The sequence below is a fragment of the Lissotriton helveticus genome, chromosome 1_1, assembly GCF_964261635.1.
Source record: "Lissotriton helveticus chromosome 1_1, aLisHel1.1, whole genome shotgun sequence".
NCBI lineage: Eukaryota > Metazoa > Chordata > Amphibia > Caudata > Salamandridae > Lissotriton > Lissotriton helveticus.
The window spans coordinates 286,365,046-286,380,745 of record NC_136057.1 but is presented as its reverse complement, the minus strand read 5'-3'; positions in this window follow the sequence as shown (position 1 = coordinate 286,380,745).

The following is a 15,700-nucleotide window of genomic DNA, read 5'->3' as shown; positions in this document are numbered from 1 at the left end:
ATCTGTGACAGCGCACAGAGACTCACTCATGAATAGGAGGGAGTGCGCATGTGCATGAAAAATAGCGTGCACATGCAGAAAAAATTTGGGCACAGGTATTTCACTTAAAATAAGTGGTGCCACACCAACATAGAGTTAGGATAACGGAGCGATGGGAACAGTAATCAGGGAAAAAATGTCCCAACCGTCAGAGGGCGTTATTGTTTAAGAAACATGTTGTGGGTCCTGAAAAAATGGAAAAAAATTAAAAAATTTGGTTTCTTTTCATATTCCATCGTGGTGTGTATACACATTTATACTCCGTTTGTGTTTGCAAGCTTGACAATGTCTTTATGGCTGTCTGCAGACTGAGGAGCAAGAATGCGTTCAGGAGATCATGGTCGGGCTAAAAAAACAGATGCGCCAACATTGCCCAATTGATGGGAAGGTATCCTGTGCATGGGTGCATTGTATTCGGAAGCTGTTACTAAATAGCTGCCCCCAGGGGATGTCATCATTAAGCCCATTGATATGGGTACCCAAACGAAACACCCAGGGTTGTTCTTTATCAAAAAGGCCTTTCTCTGAACTCAGTTGCTGAATTATCGTCCATTGGAGGTCATTCACAGAGTGCAACTCATTCAAAAAATGGGAAGCCATTTTGGTTGTACTCTTTTTGCACCTCACATTGCTTTTGTGTTCGTAAATTCTGGTTTTAGCAGGTCTTATCGTCATCCCAATGTATTCGAGCCCACATGGGCACATCATCATGTAAATGACGTGTCTGCTGTTACAATTAGTGAACTTTCTTTGTTCCCAGGTGCTGCCATTCCTAAAGGTTGGGTGTCTTCTCTTTCTAGTTAGGTGGCAGCTACTGCAGTTGCCACAGGGGTGGTGACCTTGTACCCATTGGAGTGTCGGTTGGTCTAGTTAGTTTATATGCGGTTGCTTATGAACCAGGATGTCCTTAAGGTTCCAGCTTTGTTTGTGGGCAAAAAGAGGTTTTTCAAAATTCAGGTTGCCACATACAAGGGTCCGCCAGTGTTTGTAGACGATTTTGGAGACCTCATTGGAATGGGTATTAAAGGTGGTCACACAGACGGGCCTTTTGTTTGGTTCCTTTTGTTCTCTCTCTTCCAGGAGGGCTTCTCTGTGGTTGTTCCGAGCCCTTTTCATGGCCCTGTCTATCACAGGTGTAGGGTATTGTCGGTTCAGAATTTTTTTTTTGAGGTCCACTGCTTGTGTCTTGTAATCCTTCAAGCTAGAACACTTCCGTCTCAATCGGAGAAACTGGCCATACGGAAGGTTATCGCGCAGGTGTCGCGGATGAAAACTGTCATACCTCAGAAGACAGTTTGTAGAGGTTGGTTTAAAATGCGTTGTCGTTTTCAGATAGCCTGCCTCTGAGTAGATGTTTAGATAAAAAAAAAACATCATCTCACTTGACACAGTGCTGGTGAATTTCAGGAAGATGTTCTGTCTGTTAAGCCAGTCCATAAATTGTTCAACCGACAGGTGGTCACCCTCCCAGATGACCAAGACATCATCTATGTAGCGTATCCATGTTATTATGTTGTGTCTGAAGGGGTTACTTTGATGGACGATTTTATGTGTCTCCAGGTGGTGGACGTAGAGCCCGGCCAGGTTAGAAGCAAAGGTGCTCCCCATGCTGGTGCCGTGGCTCTGCAAGTACAGTGTTTTTTCATATTGGAAGAAGTTCTACGTTAGGGCTAGAGAGATACACTCCATCACAACACTTCTCGGAGTCTGGTATTTCCATGGTGTAGAGAAAAGAACCTCCTCAATGATGTTGAGTGTTTCGTCATGAGGTAAGCTGGTGTAAAGGCTCTCTACATCCAGGCTAAGCAGTAGTTGTGTAGTGGGGTCAAAAGGTAGGTTTTGTAAAAGCTGGAGTACAGCTTTGGTATCCTTCAGGTATGTGTTCGTCGCCTGTACCAGGGGACGTAAAAAAGCATTCACAAATCTGGACAAAGGTTCCATAATGGAACCGATCCCGGACGATTGGTCATCCTGGGGGTTTGCTTAGATCCCTATGTATCTAGTACAGGCGACGAACACATACCATGGAAATGGAAACCTAATCCACAATAAATATGACACTTTGGCATTAGTACACAGTGCAGGACACACAGTGCACGTGTAACTACTTCTCTTTTTCCTCTGGGAGACGATTGTTTCTCTCTAGGACTACAGCGCAGGAGTTCACACTGCGCATGCAAGGCAACAAGATACTACTTCTCTACCCGCCGCACAGATGCACGTAGTGTTCCTTTGCAACACTCAAATTCTTTTCTCAAGTGCTAGCACAGCGGCAATACAACTCGACCTTGCCATAGAGACAGCACTGGACAAAATTGCTCCTCTAAGCAGAGTCAAGCACAAAATTAGAACTGCTCCTTGGTTCACAGAGGAATTAAGAATTACAAAATTGAAATGTAGAACCGCAGAGAAGAAATGGCGGAAAAGTAAAGATCAGATAGATCAGAAAATATATAAACTCTTGCATTCTAGCTATATGAGTAACATAAAATTGACAAAGAGAATATTTCTCACGGAGCAGATAGATAGAGCCCAAAACTCCTCTAAGGAACTCTTTCAAATTATGAAGGAATTTACCAATCCTAGCACCTCATTAGAAACTCCGAACTCTCAGAAATGGACAAATGCACTATCTCAATTCTTCGAAGACAAAATTACCACCATTCATCTCTCCTTTCCCTCCCATCCTAACCCAACTCAGTCTGATGCCCTGGGCATATCACTATCAGACCCCCCACAAATCATGGAGGAATTTACTAAATGTGACTGCGAGGCGACCTTGTCGGCCGGACTAAAAATTAAGTCAGGGACATCTACCGACCACGTCCCCCCTAAACATTTTCCCACACTTGCGCCGGTATTGGTGGAACATCTTACAAATCTATTTAATAAATCCTTCATGGATGCCGATTTCCCAACAATATGGAAAGCAGCTAAAATTAGGCCTATCTTGAAAAAGCCCACGGCCGACCCTAACATCCTGTTAAATTATCGGCCCATTTCTCTGCTTCCATACTTTGGGAAAATGCTTAAATCCATTGCCAACAAGCAGCTTGTGAGTCACCTTGAAAATCATGGACTTCTGGATCCCTCACAGTCGGGATTTAGGGCACAGCACAGTACTGAAACCGCACTGGTCGAGGTGGTTGATAACATCAGACTGGCGCTGGATAAGCGCCAGTCAACCATCCTCGTCCTGCTTGATCTGTCGGCGGCCTTTGACACCATCTCCCACCGCATTCTAATTCAACGGCTGTGGGAGATTGGTGTCAGAGGAAACGCCCTAAAATGGTTTTTCAGTTACCTGTCCAATCGCACTACAACGGTCCAAATTGATAAAAACAGAGCAAATGAAAGACCTGTTAAAACGGACGTTCCCCAGGGCTCTATTTTGAGCCCGACGCTCTTTAATGTCTATATGACTCCTCTGGCCAAAATGATAAGAGCCATGGTTTTGATGTTCTGTCATATGCCGATGATACACAGATTCTAGTTACACTAGATCCTGATCCTAACGAAACCAAACAACGTTTCAAAAACTGCCTGATACAGGTTGAGGAATGGATGACCATCAATCACCTCCAACTAAACGGCAGTAAATCAGAAATCATGCTCTTCGGCAAAGCGGCAGAACACTGGACAGATGACGGGTGGCCAACCAATCTGGGCACTTGCCCAGTACCAAAGGATTCAACCCGTAATTTGGGTTTTCTGATGGATAATAAACTGTCCATGAACAATCAAATAAATAACATCGTTGGCACATGTTTCGGACTAATACGTAGTCTGAGAAAATTTTCAAGTGGATCCCTGTTCAGGCCCGGAAACCCTTAGTCCAGGGGCTAATAATAAATAGGCTGGATTACGGAAATGCACTTTTGGCTTCCATAAATGAACATCATCTGAGGAGGCTTCAGGTTCTCCAGAACACTGCAGCCTGGTTGGTTCTCAACCTCCTGCGAAAAACTTCCTCTGCTGCCTGTTTAAAAAGCCTCCTCTAGCTGCCGGTAAAAAAGCGCATTCTCTTCAAAACGTTGTGCCTGACCCATAAACAGATATATGAAAAAGGGCCTAAATATTGGTCCAAAAAACTCAGATGGTATCAGCCCCGATGAGAACTCAGATCCAGAAACGAACTTTTGTTGATGCCCTTAAGAATACGATCCTCCAGAAATGGTGGTCGTGCGTTCTGGTTTCTGGCTCCTGCTTCATGGAACAAAATGCCCTTTCATCTCCGTAGTACCCCTGAACACGGCTGTTTCCCTAAAAGGCTAAAGACCTGGCTTTTTGCAAACTAATTGCTCCTCCTCTCTATCAGAGACTGCTGCAAGCGCCATGAGACTCCTAGGATGTGATTTGTGCGCTATACAAATGTCCCTGACTTGACTTGACTAAGAGTCAATACGAGCTGACAAAACAATTACTAGAACCGGAATTACCTTATAGGGCTCCCCGTTTCCCCCGGTTTTCAGCACTTTACGGTAATTGAAGGGTGTACTTAAACAAAGACATCTGAGCTGCTCACAGTATCGATGGAGCTACGGTCGGGGGGCAGTCAAGGACAGGGATTCTCCTGCTTTTTGTGAGAACGGCACAGCCGAGCCAGATCTAAGGGTTCCAGTAAAATCTTGGCCAAGTAAGTAATACAAAGACAAACTGGACTATGATGCTATGTTTTGTTTTTTATTTTTATTTGCCTTGTTTCAGGTTGCCATTAAGCACCACACCCCTACCGTCCTGAAGGCTCATGGTGAAACAAATTGTTTGGCAGCAAGTACGCACCAACATCTTTTACATTTGTTTCTTTCCATAGTGACTATTTTAAATCCCAGAGCAATATATCATCCCAACAGATCTCTGAATATAGTGTGTGTTTTATGTTACATGTGTGTGTGCGTCTTGTGTTTGTACTTTTCCTTTTCAGGGCACCTCACAGGAATAGGATGACATATTATGTCTAGGTAGTGTTGCCCTCACATTTTTTCTAGGTCACCGAACCAGCATGTTGGATATTTCACAATTATAATGCCATATGTTTCTTTATTTGTGTTCTTTCCCTTTCATTTCAGTTATACATTGCAGATATCTATGAAATAATAATTAGGCACATACTAGCCTCGGCTAGCCAAACTAAACAAGATAGAGTTTAATAGTGATGCTAAGGGACATCTTGACGTGAGTACGGTGGGGATCTGGGCACCACGTCCTGAAGAAGAAGCCTAGCTTTGAAACATGTCGACGCACACATGAGGTGTTGTACATTAACATACAAAATACCTCGATACCACCCCTTTTAACAGTACCAGCACGGAGGCCCATTAAAATTTATTAGACCTCACGTGCAAGGCACTTTTTAACTTTTAACTATCCTCACTTTTTCGAACCCACCACTCACTTAATATCATAAGCCCTCCTCACACCACACATAGTCAAAAATCTTAGTGCTCCCACGTATTCCATCGGTTAGTAGCACGCCGCATCCCGTAGAGGGGTGCGAAGACCCCAGTGATGAAGCATGACACCAAGGGTCCTTTTGGTGTGTGAGGGGTATTTAACGAACACTGTGTGCTCCCCACTACTGTAGGGACCACTCCAGAAACATCCTTGTGTGGGTACCAGAGGCCAACACTTGCAGGATGGCCAACAGCTGTTTCTGAGGTGGGATGTTGGTTGTCCGCTGTGTTCTCCCTTTGAGCCTGTAGTGGGCAATGACATTCTCTGGTGTTGGGTCTGTGAGGTTGGTGTGTTTTCTGAAGGTCACAGTCTTTGTCTGCTCTGCCTCAGTGTTGGTCTAGAGGGATGGGGGATTCCTGGGGGTGGTGGCAGTGGATGGTGTGGCCCTCTTGGGTGTCCAGCCTGCATGATCAGTGGCTCCATGGCATCTGTTGCCCTTCAGGTGTGCTCTGGCCTGGGATCCCTTTTCTGGTGCAGGTTGTCGTCTGACTTTACACCAGGTCAGAGCAGATGTTAATTTCCTGCTGCTAACGTGCCTTATCACATGTTTTGGGATCTTATCGCCGATCTGTCTGGTCGTTGAGAATATTGCGGAGTGGTGTTGTCACAGCTTTTGGCACGGGACACCTACCCTACATCTCATTAGTGATAATAGCCGGGGTCATCTGTGGCGGTGTTTTATTTGGCTGCTCTCGCAGGTAAACTGGTGATATGGGCTGTTATCACCAGCTTGTGAATGAGGCAATAGTTTTATCACCACTTTGGCTGCAATAAAGTGCTTTTAACTCTGCAATGCATCCTTGAAAATATGCCCCATCGTTTTTAAGTTAATGTTTATCCTGCTGTGTACAAGTAATATGTTTGAAGTATTGTGTAGTCACATCACTACATCATGGTGACAACAGGAAGAGAAAGTATCAGTGTTTTAAGAACCATGTTTACTTACAGCCTTCCTTCCACTTTATCTTGTCTTTCAGCAGTTAATAGGAGGCTTCTAATGAGCAATGTTTGAGCAAAGGGGTCAGACCTGAGATGTCATCTGTAGTCAAAGAGGATATGATCTCACCTCTGCTACCTCTGGCATTTTGATGATTAAATGTTGATCTCTGCAGCAGGCACAGTGATTTATCAAGTTATCTTACACTTCATGATGGGATCAACAAAAAAACTCAACAAAAAGCTGCAGACCATTCAGAGTCTTTCTCATGCCACACTCACATCTCACCCCACCTGAAGGAGCTCCACTGGCTCCCAATACACAAACAAGCACAATTCAAACTCCTCATCCACCCTTTCAAGGCCCAGCATACCTCAACAATTGCATCTGCTTTCACAAACACCTCCACTCGTCTGGACTCCTACTTGTACAAATCCCACATCTATAAAAAAAATCAGATCTGGCAGTTGAGCTTTCTCCTACATTGCTCCTAAAGTATTGAAGGACCTGACTCTACACATAAGAGCCGCCTCCTCACTTCTTGTATTCCTCAAGAAGATGCAGGCCTGGCTGTTCTAGTAGTCCCACTCAACCCTAAGTTTGGTTATACTCACACCACTTCATTGGAAGGATACCAACCTGTATATCATAACATATCAAGGGTTAGCCGGTATAGGAGTGTCTCCCTCCCACTCTTCCATTCCCATCACTTTCCTCTGTATTCTATTAGACATTTTTGCCCTTGTTCTCCTCACTTCTTTCTGAAATCCTCCATCTGCATAGCTCAAATCTCATATCTTTTTTTGTTCAGCACCTTCTTTACACTCTCGCTTTTGCATCTACTTCCTTGCATCTCCTTAAGTTCAACACCCCTACACGAACAACGCACCCTCGCACCTTTATGCGCTGCTTTCTCTTTTACTTTTGCCCATCAATATTTAGACACCTGTATACCTCCTACACACACTTTCGCATAAAATTACAATTACAATTGGCACACCTGACCATTGCTCTGTGAGATCTGAGGAGAGGCCAAAGATTGGATATGTATGTATTTTGAACACCTTTATTATCCACTGGTACTGTGGGAAAATTGCACTGCCTTCAGCCTCAACTCCAGAGCTCCAAAATGTGGCCCGGTGTAAACACTCACCCATAACCTCAAGTCACACAGAAAGCTAGAGGAGACTCAGTTCACAGTGCACACTTTCAAGAGAAATATGCAGCAGGGAAAAAAAATTAAACACATGATCGTGGGAAAAGCAAACACTCATATTAGCTTAATGGCTTTTACAGTCATTGTTTAGAAATCCAGCAGTGTGTTAAGGCCATGAATATAGGGTTCTAACGTGCTTTAATGGAAAACGCTGAGAAAGCCAAACTCTAACGGGTCCTTCTCCCGCTTGATGTGAAGATGGCCTTCAATAGTGTTACCTGGCCCTATATAATTAAAGTATTAGTGAAGATTGAAGGTAATGAACTTGGCTAATGTTCAAAAAACAGCTATGTGCATAAAAGCAGAGACTACTTCTCCCGAAAGTGCATCACAAGGTGTACTATTGTCATGAATTCCCTCGCACCCCTATCGCTCGCAGAAAGCAGAGCGAGAGAGTCACGAGAACGTCAGGAGCAACCGGCACACAAAGACTACAGGCACCAGCATGCCTAGCGCGTGTAGCGCGTAGTCAAGAAACGCCCATAAAAAGAGTTAACAACCGAGGGAAGGCGTCAGATATTCTGATCCTTGCCGGCCTTCTTGTTCCCGATTCCTATCGACCCATGCCCGTTGTAAACTGACGCCGACCTGTTTCCAGCGTTATCATAATCACGGAGGTGAGAGAAGCGGCTGCTCTCTTCGCCACCCCCTTGTGAGTCACTTGGCAGAGACGCACACCACGGAGGTGTTTGCCGCGTCTCGGCTTGTCTCGTTAAATAACTTTCATTCTCAGCGGAGACGCACACCACGGAGGTGTTTGCCGCGTCTCCGCCTGAAGTCGCTGATACTCTTGGCCCATGCAGTAGCGGCGCGAGGGGCGCAGGTAGTCTTGCCATTCTGCAGTGGTGTCGAGTGGCTGCTCCCTCGGTCAACGGCCCTATCACACGGTCGAGTGCCCGGCTGGGCATTCCCGAGCTCACTCCCACTGTAGAGCGCATCCTTGTACGAGGTACTTTGATCACACGGCCAAGGCCACATTAGTGGTGTGGTGTGGCTCACTGGTTAGAGGCGGCAGACCCGGGAGCAGAGGACGGCCCGGGACCAGGGTTCAATTCCCAACGCGGCAGGGTCTTGGACCAGGGTCAGCGGACTCGATAATTCTCGCCTCGTGCCTACTCTAACTAGGGATCACACTCGGCAACTCTGGGCATTAGCTTGCCTCATCTCCACAACGGCCCCCCACATACGCCGGGGATGCCTGGTTTCACCTTGGAGATACCCAGTAGGGACCATCTCACAGGGAAAGCCAGGATGGGTTCCCCAGCGGTCTATAGCGCAGAGATACTCCTTCGGGAGTCGATTCTAGCGCGTTAGAAACCCGCAATAATAATAATAATAATTAGCAACAGCAATCGAACGGCATTTTCGGCCGTTACTCAGCACAGTGCCCTCCGTTGGGGAATACCAGGACCGGTATTCATGCGGAGGACGGTTGGACCGTAACATTACGTGTGTCGCTGGCTGCTAATGGGTATCGTTAATATAACTTTATCGTTTATACTTTATCGTACTGAAGGCTGTGGACCTACCGCGAAGTAGCGGAACTACATTGTTTTCTTTCCTCATTTCTTCTATATAGTAAACCATTAAACCTATGTTTGAAAGCAACCGTAGGTGAAGCCTTTCTTTCGTGTTTGGTTCTGTCCTTCCCCGATCCCGAGACTCTTGGTTGATTACAACTAGGCAGGGCTGTCCTCTATCCCCATTAATATTCCCGCCCACAATAAATCCCTTCATACAAAAAATGCAAAACAACCCAGGCATAAAGGGAGCCAAGGTAGGCAGAAAGGAGTTTTAGTTACCAGTTTACGCTTATGATGTATTCGTTTTCCTCACTAAACCTGAAACCTCTATCCCAGAATGAAGGAGGAAGTAGCATGTTTCAAGGAAGCCTCCAGCTTTCTTAGAAACAACGAAAAATCTTATGGACTGGAGATAGCAGCCAGTATCGAGGATCCTCTGCCAATCCATGGCCAACATGGCTTAGCCTGGACACGAGGGCCCTCAAAATACCTTGGCAATAGCTTGTCCACCACTATGGCCAACCAATATTGGTGCAATTTCCCACCTCTGCTGAGGACTTTATACAAGGACCTCTATCTACAATAAGGCAAACTTGAAATCTCTTTGCTAGGGAGCATGACATCGGTAATGATGAACTTTCTGCCACGACTTCTTAATGTGACAAACACTCTACCATTGCATTTGCCGAAATCCATAGTTGAGAAAATTCAACAAAAACATCTTTCTTTTGTTTGGAGGGGGTCAGTCTGCCAGAGTTTCAAGGGCAACTCTACACAAAGGGACAGCAGAGGAGACCCTCAGCTTCCCAAAAAAGGAATGCTAAATCCAGGCAGCTCAGGCTCCATCTGGCTCTAAATTGGCATCATAATCTTGTAAGGGTTGGGTTTAGGTTGAGCACATTTTTCCCAAGTACCATTACATATCTTGCTCTAAATCACTCAGCGGGCTCTGTTGGAGAGACAGCAAATTCTGACCACAAAGCAAATCCTATTAGAGTATTGCCAACATGTCAAACACAAGAAGAGATCTACAAGGTACCCTTCACCACTATCTCCTAACATTTATAACTGCAATTTCTCCCCGGTTGTTACTGACCCTCATTTTAGGGGCTGAAATAATGGCAACCCTCCCTCTCTAAGGTGATCTCTACTCGGACAGTGAGATACTCTTGCGTGAGGCAATTCAGGAAGGGGGGCTTCCTGGCTGAGTAGATGACTTACTACTTACACAACTGTTAGATTGGGCTGGTTCCAGACAGGTGAAAGATTGTGCAAACAGCAAGAAAAGCCCTTTCGAGGATATATTTACAAATTTGGGGGCATATCAGCAAGGGCCGGTGATAATTATCGCTCAGCGCTCTTAGCGTGAGGATAATTATCGCCGGCCAACTCTGAATTTTATCGCGGAGATAGCGTGCTATCAGCAAGCGACAAAATTCCGAGTGCAAGCTGCCAACTGTGCCATTATCGCTGGAAATCCAGTGATAATCACACAACTTTTGGTGGTAGCTTGCTGATAGGGCCTTACATACTTAGCCATGATATCCACCTTACATAGGATATCATGGCTAAGTCAGTTTCAAAGCAGGCGTAAGGAAAGTAGCAATAACAGAGGTTATCACTACTTTTCTTGTTGCTATGCTGCTTTGCGTGAGGCTTGATAATAGGAGAAATATCGCTTAGCGACATTTATCCCATTATCGCCCACTTTGCATCTCATTAGAGATGCAAAGCTGGGCGTTAGGGGAAATGGTGATAACGCAAGATTTCACGCGATAGAGTGACCTTGCTGATAAGGCGATAAAATTATCGCTGCTTTTCGCCGAAAATGGACGCTAAAGCAGCGATAATTTTTTAGCACCTCATTGCTGATATGCCCCGAAGTACTTAAGCAGGGAGTAATTTGGCTACAGCATGCGATCTTAGACATAGTTCCCATATCTAAACATAGGTACATAAAGTGTTGGTTGAGGGGCCTAAGTTGAGAGATATCAGACAGAACATGGAAGAGAATTTGACAGATGGCAACAAAATCCTTAATTTGTTCCACCCATAAAGAGAATAAGAGAATAAATATAAATCACTAACAAGATGGTATGTATCCCCTACACGGGCTCATGTAAAGTTTGGTAGCATAGGTACTTGCTGGAAAAACTGTGGCGAGAGGGGCTCTTTTTCAATCTCACACATTAGAGCCATAGTGCGGATAACTATTCCTTTACAACCACTAATGATATTATTGGGCGACCTCAAGAAGAACAGCGAATACCCTCTAACAAACCACTTGGGAAGCTTAGTACTCATCTGCTGGTCACAGCACTCTTGGCGCTCACTCATTTCTGGAAGCAACACTTGACTCCTCCACTAAATGTTTGGTGGGAGAAACTACGGAAGATTTGTGCACTTGAGAGACTAACTGCAATGCTCCATGGTAAGTTGGACAAACTTAAGTCCACATGGCTATGTTTCCAAATGTTCATCCAGCGGGACAAGTCCCAGAACTGAGTTGAAAAGCTAGATTTAACATAATGTAGTCAAATTCAGGCAGTTCCTTTGGTGCTGACACTCCTTCCTAGACATTGTATCAATCTGTTCTCTTGTAGTGCAGTGTATTTCATACATATTGTACATGTGGTGACCGTAATGTGTTTCAATATGTGACTGTCAAAATTCTTTTATACTGGCATTCTTGTAAAGAAAATAGAAAATGCAGGAAGTTTGATATTAGTTACTTTGACAAAACCCAATGGTAGAAGATGTCCACTGTGATAATTCTTGCTGGACCCTCTCAGGAGGGGCATGTGAAGTTGCCTGTCAGTTCATTATAATAAAAAAAATAACTTCAGAGAACTTTCATATGTACAGGGTCTTGGAGTTAGCCTTCTTCTGTCTGTTTTCGTGTTGCTCACGCTCTGTTTCTCCCCATGACAGCATAAAACATGGGCAATGGGTTAGCACATTTCTGCCATTGGCTCTCCAGTCCCAGCCTTGGGGTCACCTCCCCCCACAAGTCCATGTACAGGGTCTTTGAGGCCTTTGCCTCAACTCTTCAGAAGAGAAACTCCTGTCTGTGTGGACTGTCATGCTGGGCGTAAGATGCGTAAGGCCTCTGTGCCTTCAACATTTCCTGCTTAGAGAAACAAGGCTGGTGAAGTCTTGTCCAGGCACTGTCTATGCTGCTGCTGCTTAAGAGTTCAATGTCTTGCGAGATCCTGCAGAAATAGCAGAGATCTCATGAGATCTGGTGAGATCTCTTGGCCCAAGATAGGGCTGACGCATAAATACAGGCCCCACCACTCACAGTTGCCAGTTACTGAGAGCATCTCTTGAGGAAACACTGTATAAGGAGTGCCTGGTACCAACTGCCAAGGAAGGAGTATCCCAACTTCTGAGACAAGTTACCACCAAGACACTAGACACACAAAGGTGAGATATGAGTATTTTTCAGAAAGATGAGTTATCTCAGGTTTTGAGGTGTACTTTGCTAGTACTTAATAGAATCCTGAAGGTAAGATTTCGTAATTAAATGCGCCACGCAGAACTCAAAACATGTTTGATTATTGCAATATTACAATCAAAAAGCAATTCTGTCATGACAAAGTTCTTATTATTTTAAAGAAGACTTTTAAAAATTGTTCCCTTGGCCAAGGCTTCTTTTTGGGTGTTTCCTACACGCATCTCCACTTCCTGTCACATGAAAGGGGCAACTGCCCAAAGCAGTATTTGGTGAAAGCGGTTTCTTAGTGAACATTTGGATACAATATGCATAGAGGATTATAAACTTACATTGTTCCCGTTGGAGTAGTTTTGAGCGATCCATCTTATCTCCCTCCTTTCTAGTCCTTTTCTATGGTGAGAGCAACTGCGCATTTCACCTTGTTTCTGTGTTTTGTTTTTGTTTTCTTCCCTGGAGCATGGACCAAGTACTGACTGATTTCTTGATTAGTGCTTTTCCATGCTGCTTGCACTTAGATTGTGGTACTTTCTTAGTGTTTTTTTGTTAGTCTGTAGTGTTTGTATGTTCTCTTTACACCCACTAATACCACTCTAGTTTATTTTTAGCTACTTTTATGTCCCATCACTTTTGCTTTTTCCCCTTGTACTGGCTGCTCCCCTCGCTTGTTGTTTGCTTTACAGATTTTTCAAGACTTCACTTTCCAGTAAGCCACTTTCCTCCAAACACAATTTTTAAAATGTTAATAAATCTAGATAATGCAGCATTCACTGAGGGCGCAGTTATTTATGACTCGTCTTCGTTTTGGTCTCCTTCCGTGCAATGCCGCTTTCCTAACCTATTTGGAAAAGCCCGTGTACATGTTTAATTGTACCAACTGTTGATATTGACACTTGCCTAAATGCATCAGAAAGAAAGTTATTGTATCCCCACGCAAAACTAATCAACGTGTTACTGAAATCTAGTATCTGCTTTAACGTTACTAACAATCCCTAGGAAAAGATATGGGGCACTGTGGTAACAGTAACAAACCTGTTTTGTAATTCACAGTATCACACACACACTGCACTTATAACAAAGAAAACTTTTAAGTAAAAGTATGTATTACTACAGGAACAGTTTGTTTTCCGGTAAATCTAAAACAACTACACAGAATAGTATAAAAACATCATGAAGGAATGTTATTAATAACAAGAATAAAATAATATTTCTAACATTGTAAAATTTCATTCAGACCCTAACACCCTTACATCTACTCCTTTGTGCTATACTAAGAGAGCATAGAAGGCAGAGCAACTTGCAGTTTTATTTTCTTAGGGCGAAGAGGCAAACTGCATACCTTGTTCACAGCAAAGGCTATCTTTATCGGTGGAGGCACAAAGACAGTGCTCCCTGTGAAGGCCAAACACACATTGTGGTAGCAGTCGGTCTTCCTCTGGCAATCGGCTTTATAAGCTTCAGGCGAGATACAGTATCTCCAAAGTGTGTTGGGCAGTAGATAAGCCCGTCTCTGGTAGAATCTCGTGCAATAATCTGGCCAAAGGACCTCTCCTGACAAGTGGTCCCATGGCAGTCCTTATATGTTACATCTTATCAAAAATTGAAATTTCTGACAAAAGTTTAGGAAGGTCTGGCATAGATTATTTGCATCAAGGATTGATCCAGTCCGCCCGATCCCTGTTGTTGCTTGCCCCGTCAACTCCCCACCCTCTAACTTTTTATTGCTTGTCCCTCCGGTCAGAGAAGAAAACATCCAAATCGCATGACACCAGGTGGCAATGGCACTTCAGCTCAAATGTAAGATAATTAAACTTTGTGTTTTGGTGAAGGCAGGAAATAATCCTGTACTAAGAAAATGGCTCACTGCCCCTAACTGCCTCTACACTGCTGTATGACATGGCTACAAGAAATTGACAAAACCAATAGGTGAGACTCATGACTTTGCCAATGCTTGTTAATATTTATCTCTGGCCATTGGTAATGCTGTTACAGAAATTACCAGTTGAAACATGGAACTGAAATAATCCTCATTCATAACAAGATTTCTAGTGGAAAAGCTCCTTATGGCACCTTGTAGTGGGCCCTTGCCCGGAGTTGGTCGCTCAAGCTCACAGCCTGAGTATTATTCTGGACACTAATTTGACCCTGGTAGCCTGAATTGCCTCTGTAGCTATATCTTACTCTATACAAATAAAAAAAAAATTAAATGTATTTTCCCTTTTTAAACTTTCACTCACAAAGTAACGGTGACTCACACATTCAAGAAAAGTTAGATGTGGGAAATTCAATATACTTGACCCTGCCAAAAAAGCATAGACCGGCTCCAGCTATTATCGGAACACTTCAAGCTGAGAAAATGCATCATGTATCAACCTACATGAGACAAGTTTATTGGCTCCCAATCATTAGACAAATTCAATTCAATGCAGGTTGCTTACTACAGAAGATTTATAATAAGCCACGTTCCAGGTTAGGTTGGATTATTGTAACAGCCTTTTGCTCAGTGCTAATAAATCCATGACCAATAGGCTCCAACGCACCATGAATGCGGCAGTTCGCACCTTATTTGCACTGCCTAAGTCTAGCTTGGATTCAGGTGTGCTGCGTCGACTCCACTGGTTGCCCGTTGAGCAAAGAATCCGGTTCAAAGCACTCTGTGTTACTCATAAAATATTGACGGGTTCCGGCCCGTTGATTCTCAGTTGACCTAGGTCACCACTAAATTGCTTTCCATGCTCTGCGGATCTACACCTGATGCAGGTGCCACGATTCCGTAGAGCCAGAGTCGGAGGCAGTTCATTCAAAGTTTTAGCACCTGCTCTATGGAGCTCGATGCCTCTCTCTATTAGGACCATCCCCCATCTTTTGGCTTTCAGAAAGACAGTAAAGACATGGCTGTTTTAGTAACAGAATCATTACATTCACCTTCTCTCTGACTTTTAGAGCTGGGACGTCCCTTTGGTGGTACAGCCACGCTCTCTATGAATTGGCTAACATAACATAGGAAACAACCCTCTTATCTGGCCCAGAACTTTCAGAAATACTTGACTGTTTAAATCCACGAATAAGCTTCACTT